This window comes from Aquarana catesbeiana, linkage group LG03, assembly GCF_042186555.1.
Source record: "Aquarana catesbeiana isolate 2022-GZ linkage group LG03, ASM4218655v1, whole genome shotgun sequence".
In the NCBI taxonomy this organism is placed as follows: Eukaryota; Metazoa; Chordata; class Amphibia; order Anura; family Ranidae; genus Aquarana; species Aquarana catesbeiana.
In genome coordinates this window covers 235270918-235286292 of record NC_133326.1, presented here as the reverse complement: position 1 = coordinate 235286292, position 15375 = coordinate 235270918, and the positions used below count along the sequence as shown (strand labels likewise).

General features: G+C 42.8%; 1 protein-coding gene across 3 annotated transcripts in view; it reads left to right on the top strand.

The window, feature by feature from the left end:
• The window catches only part of FOXP2 (forkhead box P2), a 437363-nt gene that overhangs the window by 73328 nt on the left and 348660 nt on the right, over window positions 1-15375 (top strand). Inside the window, exon 3 of one of the 3 annotated variants that reach the window (XM_073619857.1) lies at window positions 14722-14910. The exons of the other annotated variants lie outside the window; for them this stretch is intronic. The gene's annotated coding sequence lies outside the window, so the exon portion shown is untranslated. The remainder of the gene's footprint in view (window positions 1-14721; window positions 14911-15375) is intronic. 3 annotated transcript variants of the gene reach the window in all.

The window sequence follows — 15375 nt, the reverse complement described above, 5'->3', positions numbered from 1 at the left end:
TGCAGAGGTGATCAAATACCATCAAAAGAAAGCTCTATTTGTGGGAAGAAAAGGACGCAAATTTCGTTTGGGTACAGCATTGCATGACCGCGCAATTAGCAGTTAAAGCGACGCAGTGCCAAATTGGAAAAAGACCTCTGGTCCTTAGGCAGCATAATGGTCCGGGGCTCAAGTGGTTAAAAACCTGTTTGACTTCCATTGGGAAGGAACTGTGCAAGAGTATGGTGGCACCTCTGCTTTTTGCCTGGTGCAAAGAGCAAAAAGTCTGAGGAAAGCTTCTGTGGAGAAATTTGGGGTGTGAGGAGTGTGCAAAATGTGTCTCCTGCAAGAGGAGGATTTGAGCTCCAAGTTGTTTATAGAAGGCAAAAGCCTTCCTCCTTTTAAGTGGGGAATTAAATCCCTTGACATTGTGTGATATACACCTAATTACCATGGTGGTGGTTATAGTAAACTATAGTCTGGGGATAAATAGCGTCCAAGAGGGATCTAAGACAAGCACTTTGCATTTCAAGGACCAAAAAGAGGGCCGACATACTCGAGCACTGGCTGGCAGTAGAGTGAAACATATCAAAAATGTAAGCCATAAAGGCTAACTGAAGCATGTAACCCGTACAATATTTTTTCAATAGAGATTTGATGCAAAAGTAGTATGATGGCTGACCAAAACCTAAAAAAAAAAAGGAGAAAAAAACATGGAGAAAAAAAAATGAAAAGAAAACATAAGTCTGATGATAATGCAAGTGTCATCATAACTAGTACCTGGATCAGGTAACGGTAATAGACCTGATAAGAGAAATCACAACTCACGAGACTACAAGGTCTCGAACCCAGCCGGGAATATGTTCTGTACTATGCTGATCTAGTAGGAAGGAATATAAAAAAAAACAAAAAGAGAACGTGCCTGCAGTAATGACACAACCAAAAATAAAAAAGAAGTCAGAATCTGCAAGGCTGCGGCTGGGTGGGGTAAACATGTCGCGGCTCCAAGGGACCGATGTCCGGGTCATTGCAAACTGGAACGGGGTGCATGTTGCTGGGTTGTCATGTAGGTGTCATCTATGCTGGGAAGATCAACGAAAGGGGTCCTCCAATCTACCTCCGACGTCGTATCTGATTCTGCGTCTGTCTCTCCTGGTTGGAGGCGTCTGCCAGATGGGTGAAGGTCTTGGGGTAGAAGGGGGCCGACGAATGACATCAGGATCCAGAAGTCCCAATTTAACCAACACCTCTTGACCTTCCAGGAGTGACGTGGCAGAATATGTGGTACCATTATGGGGGATTACAAGCTTAAAAGGGAAGCCCCATCTATAGCGAATGCGAGCAGCTTGAAGGGCAGAAGTAACCTCTTTCATGCCACGTCTCCTGTCCAGGGTGGCGGGGGAAATATCAGGATATATTTGAATGGTACGGTCGTCCAGGGTGATGCGTTGCTGATTGCGAGCAGCTCTGAGAATCTCCTCTTTGATTAAAAAGTCCTTTATGCAAAGAACAACGTCCCTGGGGGGTTTATCATCTGGAGGTTTAGGTCTGAGAGGTCTATGAATGCGGTCACAGGTGAAAGAACCAGCATCCATGTCTGGGAGCAGAGATTTGAACAGGCGAATCATAGTGGGAATGAGATCCGTAACGGATTCTGGGATACCTCTTATGCGCAAATTGTTGGGTATATTGCGGTTATCGAGGTCTTCTATTTGGGACTGCATCAAAGAAAAGGCCGTGGCTAGAGATTCATGTTCTCTAGAGAGGTCACTGTAAGCAAGCGCCAACTCGTCATGTTTAGTTTCCAGTCTTTCAGTCCTGGAGCCTAAGGCTGCAATCTCCTGGGAGAGTGTGTGAGAGGTTTTGTGCAGCTCAGTCTGGAACTTAGTAGCCAGCCTAGTGTACATGGCCTCCAGGCTGCTCTCTAGGTCTGTCTTGGTAAGGGAGGCTGTGTACTCACGGCTAGGATCCAAGGAGGATGTTTGGTCGTGGAGAAATCCTGGTGATGAGGCCGGAAACAGAGGCTTGCTTCTCCCTGCAGCGCCATTTTGAGACATGCTGCCGAGCTCACGAGTGCGGAGGAGATAGTGGGTTAGGGTGTGCTGAGATGAACCTCTGGGTTTCTTCTTTCTCCCAGGCATGCACCACGTCTAAGGGGCTCGAGGGGTGATAGAATCGCCGAGTTAAGTGCTGATAATAGCCCTGCAAAAGCCGTTATCTTCCCGGGCTGGACGGAGCTACTCTATCAGGCGTCCATCACGCTCGGCGCTGCGCATGCGCCCCCCTTTTAATTTTACTTTAATTTAGTTTGGGCTCATTCACATAATACCGCATCCAGTACCGCATGCACATGCAGCACTTTTTGTAATGTATAGTAATACGTTGCCATGCATTTTACATGCATTGCGTTTGTTTTTTGTTTTTGTGTTGATTTGCTTTGAAGTGTGTTGCGTTTGTGCTCATTTGCATTCATTTGAACGTGCTGCACTGAAAAAAAAGTAGTGCATGCCATACTCTTTTTTTTTTTTTTTTTTTTTCAGCACTGGGCAATTGCAGTGCAATGCTCTGGTGTTAACTGCATTCATAGGGAACCATTACATTTTGGTTGCCATGCATTGGGAATGTGCTCACAAATGCACCCAGGACATTTGGTGTGAACTAATGTTTCTGGTGCTAAAAATACAGCAGTAGGTAGCAAGGTTTGTCATGTCATGTGCAGTAATGCTTGTAGATTAAGCAACAAGCTTTGTGAGCTGACAGCTCTTATGTATAGAGGTATCTTGGACTTTGTTGCAATTACAGAGACCTGGTTCAATGATTCAAATGACTGGTAAATAACTATACCAGGGTATACAATATAGAGAAAAGATGGGAGTAGGAAAGAGGAGAGATGGAGTTGTCAAAAAAGAAAAAGAATTGCATGAAGCTAATGCTAATTCAAAAACAATTGAAATATCTTCAAGCCTCTGGGCGTGCCTTCCAACCAGAGAGGGATCTTCCCTTAGAATTGTGACCCCCAGGGCAGACTAAAGATTGTGATAACATGTTGATTGACAAGATAACTCAAATGTCATTGAAGGGTGAGGTTTTAGTTATGGTTGACTTCAACATGCCTGACGTTAACTGGAATTCTCAAACTTCAATAACAAGCAGGAGCAAGGATGTCATGGGGGCATTGAACAGGGTTACTCTGAAACAGTTTTTAAGACCCAGTACTGACAAATGAGGATTGATTGTCTGATGCTATGGTGTGAGAAGGTTTGGGTTCTAGTGATCACTAATGTCCTTGGTTTGATATTAAAAATAGAAATGCAAAATCACATGAAAAAACTAAAGCTTTGGATTTGAAAAAGACACATTTTGCTAAAATGGGTTAACTTCTAAAAAAAAAATGAACTAAAATGTTGGCAGTAAAACAGGAGTAAGCAATCAGTGGGCACTGATAAAGTCTACTATCCTGGGGGCAGCTAGGTTATATGTCAGGTTAGCTAAGGTAAATGGAAGAAAACAACAATATGGTTCAATAAAAAGGTAAACAGGAAACAAAGAGAATAAAATCAAGCATATTTTCAAAGCATATACGGCAGGAGAGTCAAAGAAACAGAAACTGTAGCTAATAGAGAAGTGAATGTAAATAGAAAAGAGGAGGCAAGATACATTACTAAAGCACAGAAAGAGGAGGAAATGGCTAAATCTTTAAAGAAAGGAGGCAAAACTTTTTTTTTTATGTACCTCAGAGATGGAAGGGAAAAAAACAATGGAATTATTAAAATGAAAACTGGGTATGACACTTATGTTGAGGGAGACCTGGATGTAGCAAATCATTTAAACAATTAACTGGAAAAGTTCATATGTTTGGCAGACAGCAAATATTGTACCTATCCACAAGAAGGGTAGCAAAGTAGAAGCTGGCATTTATAGACCTTGATTTCAGTAGACTCTCCAAAAGTCCCCTCAGACCCCTAGATGCAGTTGGTGATTGTTTGCAGCCTATGACAAACTCTCTTTTGAAATGAGATTAGTGCAGTTAAAGCAAACATTCACTTTCTTCTACACTAGGGGTAGCCTTAACCTTAAACCTTAAAGAGGTGGAGATCTACTTGAACAACATTGGATAAATCAAAGATCACCGGGTACAGTGTCGCCTCCTCACACCTGTTTGAAACCTCTAATTGCCATACTACCGATAATGGTTCCAGTCGCCTGAAACGCAGAGGCCAGGGGGCGGGTCCACAGGCCGGTGTTTCTGGTTTCGGCCCTCTGTGATGACGCCAGGACCAGGAAGTTTAAAGCCAAAGGGAATTTTTCTCTATACTCTGCTGCGCTCTCTGCAAAATGGAGGAGAGACTGACAGTTTTGGCAGAAGCAGGCACCTTAAAGCGGATTTCCACCCAAAAGTGAAACTTCCGCTCATCTGATTCCTCCCCCCCTGGTGTCACAATTGGCACCTTTTGGGGGGGAGGGGGGACAGGATACCTGTCTTCGACAGGTATCCTTTCCCACTTCCGGGAGCCTCAGCCGTGGCTATTGACGACGTCACGGCTGGGGCTCCCCCCTCCTCCTTCCCCTGTCGCCGGGCCAGTAGGAGAGAGGAGCGGGCCTCGCGCATGTGCAGTAGGCTTCCCAGCGTGAAGCCGAAAGGCTACACTGCTGGGTACCCTTACCCGCAATGGCGGTGGCAGCACCCGACAGCTGATGGAAACATCAGCTGTGGTGCCGACGTCGCTGGACTCCAGGACAGGTAAGTGTCTTATTAAAAACCAGTAGCTGCAGTATGTGTAGCTGCTGGTCTTTAATTTATTTATTTTTTTGGCGGACCTCCGCTTTCAGCCCCGGCCAGGCCCAGGTAAGAGGAGTACAGTGGTGCCTCAATCTTCACATTATGGACTTTACTGTTGTTGTTATTCCTCAGTGCGGGGGAGCCTGCGGTTGCAGGGCCCGAGGTTACTTCGCTCGTACCCTGCAGTCTGGACGATGGGTATTGCTTGCTACATTTTGGCACTGTTTGGGAGTGTTTTCCCAGTGGTGGTCTGCTTCACTTGGATATAGCTATGTGTATTTGTGCAATAGTTAGGGACGCTAGGGTGAATCTCTTATGTTCCTTTTAGACTTCAACAAAATCTAAGCCTTCCCCCCAGTTCAGAGGAAATGCCCGTCATGCAAAAATCTTCTCGGGGATTCGTGGCAAAAGCCAATGTGCAGAACTTGCATAGCAGATCTGGTTGAAGAGGAAACTTCCCAACAATGCAAGGGTATGCTTTCCTCTAAGAGAGCCACGGACACCTTGAGCTTAGTCAGATCTCTGGTAAAAAACCCAGAAAGCCAGGCTGAACCCCAAAACACACTGTCCAGCCCTCGAGCATCCACCTCTAAAGCAGTACAGACTATTGACTCATGGAAGAGGGGACAAGTACTTCTCTCAAGGATTCGGATGAGGAGGGAGAGGAAGTTGATAGCCAAACTTCCAGATACAAGCTCTCACTAGAGGAGGTAGATGATGCCTTGAGAGCGATCTACACGACTTTAGAGATCTAGGAGGAAAAAGGTGCAATTGTCGGTACATGACAAGATGTACTAGGGCTTCGATGAACTCAAGCACAGGGTGTTTCCTGTCCACAGGGTCCTCTGACACAGTCAAAAAAGAGTGGAAGGACCCAGAGAGTGGCTTGTTCTTTTCGAAAACTCTCAAAAGAAGTTTCACCTTTTGAAGAAAAGGAGACAGAGGTCTGAAACAAGAGACCCAGAGTGGATGCTCGTTCTCACAAGTATCCCGTTGCACGGTCTTGGAGTTTGAAGATATGGAGATATTAAAAGACGCAATGGATAAGGGGGCGGATTCCCTTCTGAAAAAAGCTTGGGATTCCACCTCAGCCAGCTTTAAGCCTGCAATTTGCTTCTACAGTAGTGGCCAGAAATCTGGAATGCTGAATAGAAAAACTTAAAGGGCATGTGAAGGCTGGTACATCAAGGAAATAATTACTGGAATCTTTTCCACTGATGCTAAAAGCAGTAAAATACATGGCTGACCCATCAGCAGAATTGGTAAAAATGTCGGCGACATTTTCAGCTCTAGAGAATTCAGCTAGACGTGGTATCTGGCTAAAAACTTGGACTGAAGATACGGCATCCAAGATAAAATGACGTGGCTTACCTTTTTCCGGTGACTTGCTCTTTGGCCCAGACCTTGAGACAGTTCTGGATAGAACAGCTGACAAAATGAAAGCGTTTCCTTCTAAAAAGAAACCCCCCAAGAAAAATGTTCTTGCTGTTCAGCAACCCCACAAAAGTAGAGACCAGGACCAGAAAAGCTTTTGGTCCTCCCAGAGGGGCAAAGGAAGAAGTGGGGTTCTCTTCAGACCTCCCGATCAGCCCCCCAAAAATAAGTGACAATCTCATCCCAGTGGGGGGGGAAGGTTATCTTCTTTTCACCCACAATGGGAAAAAACAACCACAAGCCCCTAAGTAATCAACATCATCACCCGAGGTTACCGCTTGGAGTTTTTAGATATCCCTGTGAGCAGATATTACGTCACCAATCTTCCAAAGGACAAGGACAAAGCTTCCGCAATGATGAACCTACTTCAGGATCTGATACAACAGGAAGTCATTATCCAAGTTCCCGAACATCAGAAAGGTCGGGGTTTCTACTCACACATCTTTCTAGTGAAGAAGCCCTCGGGAAAATATTGACTGATACTGAATCTACAGGTTTTGAAGAAATCAATCTGTTACAAGCATTTTTGGATAGACACAATTTATTCAATAATGAAGTTGTTGTCCCCAGAATGCTTTTATGGCGCCTCTGTACCTAAGGGACGCTTATCTGCACGTCGTGATAGCCCAAGCTTCCTAAAGGTTTCTTCGACTGGCACTGAACCTGGGGAGTTCAATATGGCATCTCCAGTTCAGAGCTCTGCCATTTGGACTATCATTCCCCAAAAGTGGTCACACCAGGAGCTCCTAGAAAAACAAAGGATCACCCCAAACGTGAGAAGGGCTCTCTGGTGGTGGCGGGATGCGTCCAAACTAACAAAAGGTCTTTCCCCTGGACAAATGTCTAACAATGGATGCAAGTGCTTGGGGTTGGGGCTTGGGCCAGACTGCGCAGGGTTCCTGGACCAAAGTAGAAGCTCGAAAGTTTCCAAATTGGCGAGAACTAAAGGCCATCTTTCTGGGGCTCCTGTCTTTTTTCAACAGGCAGTCAGGGGACAGCAAGTACAAGTGCTCTCAGACATCACAACAGCAGTGGCCTATGTAGAGTGGAATGTGGCTTCACTTACATGTAAAGACTAAGTTCCTCAAAGTGGGACTTTAATGGACAAAATACAAATTTATTACAACATGTCAACAAAATGTATACAGTTGACGCACATGATAGTGATAAGAATACACATGAAAAACAAACAATACACATAATACAAAAAGGAGAAGGAAAGCCCAGATCAACTGTCAGAAAGACAGAAGAAATCCAACGCGTTTCAACGAATGAGGTAGAGGTCTACTTCAGGGTAAGTGGGCTGACAATTTCCAGATCAATACATACATTCTATAATATTAATAGATAAAAAATTACAAATGCATGTCAAAATTCATAATTTAACATGACGTATAACATAAGTTATGGCGGAAGAACAAAATGTGCATGCAGGTATCCATACTGACCTGATATGTCTTATGTGTCAATCAAAATAGATTCCTAGCTCAACAGATAGAAGGAGACTAGAACGCCAGTAAAATGCCATGTATCCAAAGCAGAAGGGAAAACTGAGCCGCGGCTCCGTAGGGGATCCCCCGTGTTTGCCTGAACCTGCCTCCCAAAAGTGGGCCTGAACAGTGTCAAAGGAAGATCCAACAAAAATCTAGGTATATGCAAAATCAGTAAGAAAAGAAAGACCAATGATGAATCGATTATACTATAAAAAGTCATACTATAGAACAAAAATTTGATACTCCAAAACAATGGAAGCTCAGTAGTGTCGTCCAAAGAGGTGATCATGATAACCATACCTATCATTTAGAGGTTTGTAAGATGAATCTATCACCGTGGAACTTGCTCCATAGCACAAAGACAGATCCCACTGTAGAAGGCCACTGGTGGTCAAACAAGGCTATGCCGCATATGAGGTTTGAGTGCAAATAGTGCTCACAAGTATCCACAGAATGGCTGAATAAACAGTAGTCAGACCTACAATCAAAAATATTATAAGTTTGTATTGTACCAAGGGACCAGAGAATTAAGCTGTATTGATGTCATAAATGTGGCAGTTCCTCATGTCTCCAAGGAGCTACCAGGAGCATGTGAGGTTGCCTGTTTTTAAATGGTGGCCAATATGAGAGGGAGGTGTGGTAAGTGATGGAATCAAAAAGAGGCCTCCCGAATGCTGCCACGCGGTTGGCCCCCCTGAGCCGACGGCGCATCGCGCCGCCAACACAGGTGTATCCGATTGTGGTGCTGCTCCGCCCGCAAGTCGCGTCACGTCATGAACTGACGCAAATTACGTCATCGCGGGCAGACGAATCCGATCACGTGACGGCACGCTGCGTCGCCCGCCCACTGACACATGAAGGACAATGGCACATGGAAACAAACCATGCACCAAAGCCCGAAAGAAGCCGTTGTAACCGTCCCTCCAGGGGGGCGGTCCGTGCGGCCTGGGTGCGCCAACTGGCACAGCAGGACCAACTAACAAAAGGGGAAGGGGAAAAAAGAAAGGGCTTGGTTGGGCTGTGGAGAACCATGGACAAAAGATGTATACAAATATATTAAAGAAAACGGCCATCAGAGATGGAAGAAAAATGCCATTACCAGCTGTTGGTTTATGGTAAAGACTACTAGACAAAAAAAGTATTGATCAATGTGAATATACACATCTAGAAACTCAATTTTAGCTGGATCACAGGACAGGGTGAAACTCAGATTAAAAGTATTAGTTTACAGACAGTGCACAAAAGTATGTAGCAACTCATCAGGGTCGCTCCAAACCAGGAAAGCATTGTCGATTAAACAAAACCAGCCAGGTCGTCAGAGGTATTGATCATATGTTCCCACTCTCCCAGGTACAGATTGCCGTAGAATGGGGCAAAGCAATCCAGGAGCCCACAGCCTCCTGGGATATTCATCTCACCTGTCCCCAGAGGCTTTGGGAGAATCTTTACCACACAGTGCATGCATTAGGGTGGATCATCTGGGAGCCAGCTGCAAGAAGTCAGAAGGGAAAGCTGGCTCCTGTTGACATAAACAAAGAACATAGTGGCATGTGGCAGCAGAGTAGTGGATTTCAGCAGGACAGCAGTAAATTTGCTGTGTATCTACCGAATAACCTAGCAAACATATATTCCTTCTTAAAATTAGTATAAATATATTTTAGACATTTGTAGCACTACCTCCGTAAGAGTTCCAAATGTCAAGAGACACTCTGCCTCTCTTTGCTCCTGCTGTCTCTCCAGAAAGCTTTCCTCCAACTACCTCCTGTGGTAGGATCCCTCCAGGCCAGCCACCTGAGGTCTGACTGAGGTAGAACCCCTCCCCCGGCAGGGTCTCTCGAGGGACACCGACAGACTCCCTCAGCACTGCTTCTCCATCTTCCAACTGACTCCCCTGCTGGCATGGCTTATGTCTATTCACAGGCTCCTTAGTTCTCTGCCAGGCCCACTTCTAGGGGATTAGCTAAGGGTCCCCGAAATATGCAAGACAAACCTCCCTAGCTTCCGCCCAATAAATTCTAGAATATTCTCCAACATTCTAGAACCAGGGAGAGGCACCAGGGAGCTGCCTGGATGAGTCGCCCAGCCCTAAGCTTTATTAACCCTGACTCTGTTTTCATGGCTCAGGCTTAGCCCTGGGACAGACTATACACATCAGTGTATAGAAAACACTGAATCTTAACCATATAGCAGACACTTAGGGCTTGATTTACTAAAACTGTAGAGTGCAAAATCTGGTGTTGCTGTGTATGAAAAAACAATTTGCTTTCAGTGTTTTTTTGTCAATGCTTTATTGAACAAGTTGAAGTTAGAAGCCGATTGGCTACCATGCACAGCTGCACCAGATTTTTCAGTCTCCAGTTTTAGTAAATCAACCCCCAAATGTTTTGAGCCAAATACATATTTTGTACATACAAATCTTAAAATAATGTTCAATTGAATTGTGTTACGTTTAAATGGGTTATTAATTACAGATAGTGTTTTTGTTAATGTGAACATAATGCAGGGTGCTGTTTAAGGGCTTATCAAACATAATGAGATTTACTTTGTTATGTAAAGAAGCGTATAATAATGATGTTTACACCACTGGTAGTATGCTGCTCTAAAAAGAAAAAGTAGTAAGTGCATCATTTGTAGTGTGATTCTTATTTGATTTGATGGACATCTTGGCAAGGTGCCTCTCAGTATGCCGGGCATAGGATAAGAATGGGAAGCATGCATTGACCCACAGCAGTACATCAAATTAATGTGAAAAAAGCCTTAAATTATATAAATTGCTACCACGGATTATCCTGAGAATTGCGATTAGACCTTCTATTATATCCTATAAGGAGTTTCTTTTAATAAATGAAGTATTCTCTTGCCACAGACAAAATGTATTGGCAAGGCATGTTCTGTGTGTGTGTGTGTATATATGTATATAATATATGTGTATGTGTGTGTATGTATGTGTGTGTGTATATATATATATATATATATATATCTCATGATGCACATCCTTCTCAAAGCTTGAAGGCACATTATAAGTCCCTTATGCTCACTGTGAAGTTTATTCTTCAGAGACCAGTGCTCTTCCTCTGTGGCAACCATAGGTAGTGTAGTCTCCTGAAGCATTAATGACAAGTCAAAGACGATAGCTATGGGGTTGAGCACTACCAGCTGAACTGTCACTTAGCATCACCACTTTTCACACTACATGAACGACTTCACAAGTGACATTATCTTGAATAACCTACTATTAGATTAATGCCAAGTCAGGGTACATCAATGTAGAATTTTTATTAGCAAACAGGAAATTTATGTCTGAATACATGTGACTGAAATGCAAAATGCTGTGATGTTGATCTGAATATGTTTAAAATCAAAATGGCTCAAATCTATCAAAATAGATCACATCCAGAAATACTTGTAAATAAAATATGGTATAGCTGGATACACATATACCCCTTCTAATGTTTTATATATGTATGATGTCTAGATTTTAGATGTTTATTTAAAAACATGATGACAGTTTGCAAATACTTTCTAGTCTGTTTAAGCAGTCTTAATTAAGATTAATATTGTCTGTAGAATTATTATTGATTATACATTTCTTCACAAACTCTTAATATATGAAATTTTATAATATATTTTGTGATTTATAGAACTTCCTAATAAGGAAATTAGATTTTCAGCAAATACATATTTTGCATTATTGTAGCATTTACCTGAATGTTTTTGGGAGACTCCCGTTTTTATTTGCCTATTGTTACATATTTTAAAATACTTTCTCTAGTGGTCTTCTGTTTATCATGAAATGTGGTTCGCATTAACAGCTTAATGGGTAAGTGTGGTTTTGTTGTAAAAAAAATTAAATCTGCCCCCTTGACCCGCCACATTAAATATACTTCTTACAAAAAAGACCTTGATAGCAGACAGCAGCTATTCAATGTCTGGTAGCCATAGTAACAGCAGTGAAGCCAACATTCTGTTCATTACTGCGCATGCACCATTGGCTCCTACAGAGTACAAGGACCTACAGCTGAGAGTGCATTACAGAAAGACAGTAGAATATACCTAGGGTGATTCGGTAAAGGATTTTTTACACTTCTCTGGCTTTATGGCCATATTCGGAAGTCCACCCCGGTAAAAAACGGAAATGACGTCAGCAGAAGAGAGTACGCAGCCTCAATGCATTTTGTGATTAACGCGTCATCAGGAAGCTTTTTGATGAATTCTATGATACTCTTTTATGAATTCCAGGGACTGACTGTGCTGCTCTAGTAAGCCAGAAATATTGTTGCCTCTATGCATATATTTACAAACCATACACAAGAGCATTTTTTTTTTAAAATACCCACACATCCTGATTAGGATATTTGCATTTATTGTATGAAAAAAGAAAAACTCTTTCCAATTTATAATCGGAATGTTTCATCTTACCATCTTATCCTGACCTCTGCTAGGAGTGGAAGCTGTTATTTTAGTTTGCTCCTCCTGGAAAAATTTGGCATTGTAGCTCCTCCTGTCAGCTATGAAAATGGTTTTTAAGCCCTGGTTCACACCAGTGCAGCTTTGAAGTCAAGCTACTTCAGTGTGACTTCTAAGCCAACTATCAGTGCGATTTCACGTGCGGCTTGCTGACATCTGTGCAACTTCATTTAACAGATGTCAATGCAAGTCGCACTGAAATCGTAGAAATGGTGCAGGAACCTTTTTTTAAAGGTGCTGCAAATGGAGTCACAGCAATTTGAATGATTCCATTGCTACAAATGGGAGGCGACTTTGCGCTATCACGTCACATTGGTGTGAACCAGGGATAAACAGAAGCAAACTGCAGTTCTTTGGTGGAAAGACATTCCACTGATGCTCACCTTGGGGCTTTGACAGAGGCTCTCAAATGTTTGACCATTAACCACTTGCTTACTGGGCACTTATACCCTCTTCCTGCCCAGGCCAATTTCCAGCTTTCAGCGCTCTCACACTTTGAATGACAATTTAACAGTCATGCAACACTGTACCCAAATTACATTTTTAAAATTTTTTTCACACAAATAAACCTTTCTTTTGGTGGTATTTAACCACTTGCAGCCCAAGGCCGTCATATGACGTCCTTGACTTTCAGTGGGAATATCTGAATGATGCCTGCAGCTATACAGGCATCATTCAGATATCATCTTTTTCAGCCGGCGATTCTGTGCACCGTAAGAACGATCATAGTGGCAGTTTAGCCACTAGATCGTTCTTACAGGCGACATGAGGGTACTCCGGTGCTTCTCCAGGCTCTCCCGTGCCATTGAGGACACGGAGAAAGATTCGGCCGCCGCCGGATAACGATCATAGAGATGTCGATGACCAGATGGTCACCAGTCATCTCTATGACCGTCTGGGCCGCACTTGAAAACAAAGCTGCGATCACGGCTGGAAAGCATGGGATCGTAATTTTTTGATCTCATGCTTTCCAGCCTGGAGGAGAGATTTGGGGTCTTATTGACCCCGCATCTCTAAATAAAGAGGACCTGTCACACACCATTCCTATTACAAGGGATGTTTACATTCCTTGTAATAGGAATAAAAGTGATCAAAAAAAATTAAGAGAAAGTGTAAAAAAAAAAAAGTAAAATAAACAATAAAAAGAACAAAAAATTTAAAGCGCCCCTGTCCCCGGTAGCTCGCGCACAGAATCGAACACACACGGAAGTCCAGCCCACATATGTAAACGCCATTCAAACAACACATGTGAGGTATTGTCACTTGCGTTAGAGTGAGAGCAATAATTCTAGCACTAGACCTCCTCTGTAACTCTAAACTGGTAACCTGTAAAAAAATTTAAAGCGTCGCCTATGGAGATTTTTAAGTACCGAAGTTTGGCGCTATTCCATGAGTGTGCGCAATTTTAAAATGAGACATGTTAGGTATCTATTTACTCGGCGTAACTTCATCTTTGACATTATACAAAAAAATTGGGCTAACTTTACTGTTTTGTTATTTTTTAATTAATGAAACTTTTTTTTTTTTTTTTAAACTCATTTGAAAAATTGTTGCGTAATTACCGTGTGAGATAAAAAGTTGCAACGACCGCCATTTTATTCCCTGGGGTGTCTGCTAAAAAAAAACATATATAATGTTAAGGGTTCTGAGTAATTTTCTAGCAAAAAATGTTGATTTTTACATGTAGGAGAGGAGTGCCAGAATAGGCCCGGTATGGAATGGTTAATCACCACTGGGTTTTTTATTTTTTTGCTAAACAAACAAAAAAAGATCGAAAACTTTGAAAAAAAACTAACAAAAAGTTCTTCATATTTTTTTATAAAATTTGCAAACAGGTAATTTTTCTCCTTCACTGATGGGCACTGATGAGGTTGCAATGATGGACACTGATGAGGTGGCACTGGTGGGCACTAATCAGGAAGCACTGATGAGGTGGCACTGATGGACACTGGCAACACTGATGGGCACTGATAGGTGGCACTGTTGGGCACTGATTAGCAGTACTGATGGGCACTGGTGGACCTGGATTTGCAGCACTGGAGGACACTGATTAGCAGCACTGGTTGGCACTTAGGGGGCCGATGTCTCTCTAAAAGAAGCCAGTTACTGGCTTTATTCTTTTCTTCACGCTGACAGCATGACGGGAAAAAAAAAAGGTAACCGGCTTCTGTAAATTTCCGTGATCAGCTGTCATTGGCTGACAGATGATCATGTAGTAAAGGGCCCACTATGATTGGCCCTTTACCCTGTTCTGTGATTAGCCCAGTCCGGAGAACTTGGCGATCACAGAGGGCGCCCCCTGGGGGAGGACGTACATGGACGCCCCCCTGGCATTTGAGGTCCGTGCTGTATCCGTCTTTCGGCTATAGCGTGGACTTCAAGTGGTTAAAGCGGAACTTCACTCTCTCAATCTGTATTGACTATTTTTAATCCTCATGCTGCTAGCATTAATAAACAGATAGTATAGTATATTATATTTACTTGTTTTAACTATTTTTTTCTTTTTTTTGCATTTCTTCAGTTATTTTTTGGGTTCCAGGCTTAAGCAAATTATTTCATACATTCCAGGAGACTTCTGGAGGGTGAGGAGAGGTTTTCTCAGCTAAGCATGCCTGAGCTAAGAGCTGATGGATTCCAGGAAGTAAATGCTACATGAATCATCTGCACTTACTCAAGAAGACCATGGCCAAAAATGCTAGGGAATGTTTTTCAAAGTGAGCTCTCAGCAAACTAAAGCAAGAAAGCGTGAATTGATAGGTAAGTGTTTTTGGTGCTCAGATGCAGTGTAGTTCCACTTTTTTTTTTTTTCTTTTTAACCAGATATGTACATATCCATACTGTGCACTGCTGCCTCCACCAGTGTTATTAATTTGGGGAACAATAGGCAATTTTTTTTCCCTGATGTCCAAAGACAATGGAAGTCTACTTCAAATCAAAGATCACAATTCATTTTTCTTTTTTTCTTTTTTTTTTTTTTGGACAGATAGAGTTTTCATTTAACAGACCCCCAGTAGTGTGCCCCCATCTGCATTGTCCCACCTGTCAGCTCAATACCTCCATAGAGCTGGGTAAAGGGGGAGGGAGACCAGTGTACATGCATTCTCTAATTTCCCCTATGCTGACCGAACACGGAAGTGATGTGCATTATATCATTTCTGGGTTTTACTGTTAGTTTCCATAGTTTCTGTGGCCAGATAGAAGCTAATTGAGTGGGAGCAGTGC